The 4,121-nt window shown below is 58.8% G+C and overlaps 1 protein-coding gene across 1 annotated transcript in view; it reads left to right on the top strand.

Annotated features, from left to right (window-relative positions):
• Nucleotides 1-2,923: 2,923 nt before the first annotated feature.
• The window catches only part of LOC102382702 (NACHT, LRR and PYD domains-containing protein 3-like), a 25,833-nt gene continuing 24,635 nt past the window's right edge, over nt 2,924-4,121 (top strand). The window contains exon 1 of the mRNA XM_014527122.2: nt 2,924-3,006. The gene's annotated coding sequence lies outside the window, so the exon portion shown is untranslated. The remainder of the gene's footprint in view (nt 3,007-4,121) is intronic.

The raw sequence follows: 4,121 nt of genomic DNA, 5'->3' as shown, positions 1-4,121 counted from the left end.
CAGGGCCGAGGTTTTCAGCACCCAGACCTGCGAGGTGTTGCAGGGCGCGCAGGGACCGGAGCTGAAGAAGCCTCTGCCCATGCCCTTCCCAGCACGTATTCACTGCCCGCTGGGGTTTGTCCTGAATGCCTGGATGTGGGGCTGAGGAGTTCAGCTGTTGGGATGGACTGGTCCAGCAAGGGGCATCTCTGTGGGCTGGGGGTCTCGGGTCTGAGACCCGACCCAGCGTCGAGGCTGAGCTGCTCTGAGGCGTTGTCCATTGCTTGTGTTTCTGCTCCGTGTCTTCCCGGGTCAAAGGAATGAAAGGTTCATCTGAGCCGATTCCTGTCATACCCATCGAGACTGTTGTTGCCTGGAGATTGGGGTGGAAGGACGGGGACGTGATGGAAACAGCAGCCAGGCAGTCTCCAGGTGTGCGTAGAGTCATGTCTGGTGCGCGGGATTCTCCACAGGCCCAGGTGGGCTAGGAGAAGAGGGGGAGCATGTGTGTGTGTGTCTTTATGCCTGTGTCCCCATGTCTATCGGGGTGAAGACCCCCATGAGCCCCTGCCTTCACTGGCAGGAAGTCCCTCAGCCATGGCTCTGTGCAAGCAGTGGCTGCAGGGGATGGGCAGCGCAGAGACCCCCTTTCAGCCTCGGCCTCCTGGGAAGCTCTAAGGAGCCATGAACCCCTCGTAGCCTGGCAGCAAAGGGGAGGGGGCTGCCTGCACCCGGGAATTCACAGGGGCTGGTGCTCAAACGCTAGCTGCCTCTTTAAGCACTGGCAATGGTGAAGGGCTCCTTGCTGCCAGACTGGCTCAGCAGTTAGGCTGCCTGGGAGCTGGGTGCGCCTCCCTGTCCTGGCTGTCGGCTTGCTGACCGTGTCACCAGGAGCTGTGCCGCAGCCTGCTGTGGCCAGCCGGAGAGTGCGCGTGCTGTGCTGCAGCCTGGGGCTGTGACCGCGCGGCTGCCCAGAGCGCTGTGGCGTTTGCACTGCTGTGAACGTAGCACGACAGTAATGTGGAGCAGCTTGGGATGCACGGGAGGATTTGGGCTTCTGCTTCAGGCAGCTCCCACTTCACGTTAGTACCCCAGGGGGAAGTGCCGAGCCACAGAGTGGATGTCAGTGGCGTTTAAGCAGAAGTGGAGACCCTTTTCCTGGTGCAGTGGCACAGAACCAGGACACGTTACCCCTTGTGTGGAGAAAGGCACTTTCCGGGGGCCCTGTCTATGGGCACGTGAAAGCTGAGCGGGACCAGCTAGGAAGTTGTGAAACCTTCAAGCACTAGCATTGTAGCTTGTTGGCTCTTTCTCTGGAGGGACACTTCTATAGTGTGAGAATTATATTGTGCAAGTGGCCGATCTGAATTTGTTGTGCAAAGCCTCGGTGCCGGGTCAAAGGGTCCTTCGTGAGCACGTCGCAGCATCTCATCCACAGGGAATAAAGGAGTGGGAGCAGGTGTGGGTGCAGAGGCCCCAGCCAGTGCCCTCATGGCCCTGCCCCCAGCAACAGCTGCAGCAGTGTGGGGAACAGCATCACTGGTGCCCTGGTGTCCATGCAGGGGTGGTGGGAGGAAGGACGTGGGTTTCTCAGTGTCCCTGGCACAGGGACCCCCGACCCGCCTGTGGAGCCATTTCCCCTCACGCCCCCCATGACCCCTGGGGCAGGGCTGTCACCGCCCTTCCCACCTGCCTGGGGGGGGAACAGCCCCTGTCCGGCGCTGGGGGGACCTCGCTCACTGCGGGGTTGGGAAATCGCCCAGCACTGGGATTTCTAACCCCTGGAGGATGACGTTCAGTGGGAGGCGCCGTGCAAGGGGAAGGTGGCCCCCAGCCCCAGTTCCTTCCAGGGGGCAGTTGTGACTCTTCCCCCACCACCTGCCCCCTCAGCCCTCGATGAGGGGGTGGGACTCGAACCCCTGAGCCCGTGGCAGGGGTGGGGGAGCGGGGGCCCTGTGCCCGCCCACGTGGTGCCTATGAGGTGTTGTTTGAGGCCGACCCCCCAGTGGGGAACGCATCTGTCATGACCCAAAGGCATGATTGTGTGTGTGCTTCCGCACCAGAATTATCCCCGCCAAGTTGCAGCTCCATTGCACGGGAGAGTTTCCTGTTGCAGAGGAAAACCCCGGTGCAGGTACGAGTTTCCCGCCTTTTTTGTAGCTTCTTTTGCAGGGTGCATTGCTCAAGTTGCGAGAGGAATGCACGGTGCAAAAGAGTTCCCGCCACCAGTATGCAAATTCGTTCCCCGCTATTGGCTAGTGTTAAATTATTCCCACGTGGCGGCTAACGATTGGCCTGTTAGCCGTATAAGAGGCTTGAGCAGTTTCTGCCCAAGTCCACATCCATCTTGTGGGGACTCTGGATACACGGCAGGGTAATAGAAACCCTGTGTGAGATCCAGAGGAGCGTGGCGGCCTGATCCACCGCCCACCTCTTCCAGTCTTCGAGCGCAACTTTTATAAGACGTATCTACGATTCTGATTTTGGTGGTTCGTTCACCCAGAGCATCCGGAGCTCTGTTCCGTGGAGCCTAGCAGCCTCCACGAGACTGTCTGTGTTGTCTGTGTCTGTAACTGCAACTCAATCAAGTTTTCCAGCCTGCACCACTGCCATCTCGGTGTAAGTAAACAATCTTTTAAACTACCGCTAAGCGTTTGTGCCTAATTCCAGCTCGACGGCCTTCCCTCTCCGACCCGGCGTGCCCGGGCTGCTGGCCACAGCCTGCGTGCAGCACGGAAAAGGGCTCGGGTCGCGCCCGGCCCCCACAGCATCAACCTCGACCGGGGTTCAAGCCCCTGCCGGAGGACTGCGCTCCTAGGCCAAGGGGAGGTCACGATAGACCTGGCCACAGAGGGGGAGAGAGTCCCCTCTCCGCAGCAATTGGGCAATTATGGGGTTAAAATGTTCGTCATTATTATGGGATGGAGCTTGAGACCAGCCCTCCCCGCCCTGTGGTTCCAGTTACTTCCGACTTGGGTGTTGTTTGTTCCTGAATCAAACAGCCTGAGGTTTGGGGCCTGGAGGAAAGTAAGTCTCAGTTTTCTTCGGTAAGGAAGGAACTGCACGGGATTGCAGGGTGGACGGGGCTTGGGCTCTGATGAGGAGCGGAGAGGGGATTTGGGGGCTGGAGGGAACAGTGCAAGGCCCTCCTCCACCCCGTCCTTGCTGGCCTAGATGGGGGCTGGAGAGCCAGCAAGCAGGGCGGGGCTGGAGCAGCCGTGCAGGTCCTAGGCACATCCCTAGCCTTGGAGAGGGCACGAACCCCAGACGTGTGACCGATCACAAGCGCTAGTTTCCCTTCACACTGGGCACGTCTACACAAGATGCTGCGTGACCGTAGCAACAAGGTGCTGCACTGTAGCGCATCGATATGGCAACAGCATCGCTGGGCGCGATGCCGACACCACTGCACAGTAGCAGCTAAGAATAACCGTGTGGCATTGGGACTGCACAGTGACGACAGCACCGTCGGCTGCTTGTGTAAACATGGCCGCTGACTAACGGTCCTTACATTTAGCGTTTGCTGACACTAACATGCACTTTCCCCTGTCCTGTCCAGCAGAGTTACGAATGTCTGTTTCCAGACCTTTAAAAGTCTTTGCCAAAAGTGGCTAGACATCCCCTGTGGCAGAAATGCCCTGTCGGTGCCCTTCTCCAGAGATCTGTCTCAGCCAGCCTGAGAGGCTGCTGTTGAATCCCTCAGGGCGGGGATCTCCCACCTTGTCTGCAGACAAAAGCCTGGCGCCTGGGAGGCGATGCTCTGGTCACCTGGGCAGGGGGGAAAGGCCCAGCCCTGCACGCGGGCCCAGGTAGCCAGGGATGCTTTGTAGATTGGTCGGTTTGTAGCCAGTATTGGCAGCTTCGATTGGATCGGGCTGCTGAGGTCAGAGAGGTTATTTAAGGGCCCGAGCCAGGAAGAAGGCAGCCATTAGCCATGCGGTCATCCAGGTGAATCTGAACCTGGCTCTCTCCTCATCACCGCATGCTGCAAGAGTGCCCTGCCTCCAGAGGAAACAACAACCACCTCTGGATGATGCGAGTGAGTAACCTACTAGAGATCCGATCAGATATTTAGCTTCAGTAACTCAGATGCGTGTTGAAACGGCTACCTCAGCCACCCTGGTTTGCTCTATGGGATTCCT

The sequence above is a fragment of the Alligator sinensis genome, unplaced genomic scaffold (genome assembly GCF_000455745.1).
Source record: "Alligator sinensis unplaced genomic scaffold, ASM45574v1 scaffold981_1, whole genome shotgun sequence".
Lineage (NCBI taxonomy): Eukaryota > Metazoa > Chordata > Crocodylia > Alligatoridae > Alligator > Alligator sinensis.
The sequence above is the reverse complement of the archived record's forward strand: the minus strand, read 5'-3'. Positions and strand labels throughout refer to the sequence as shown.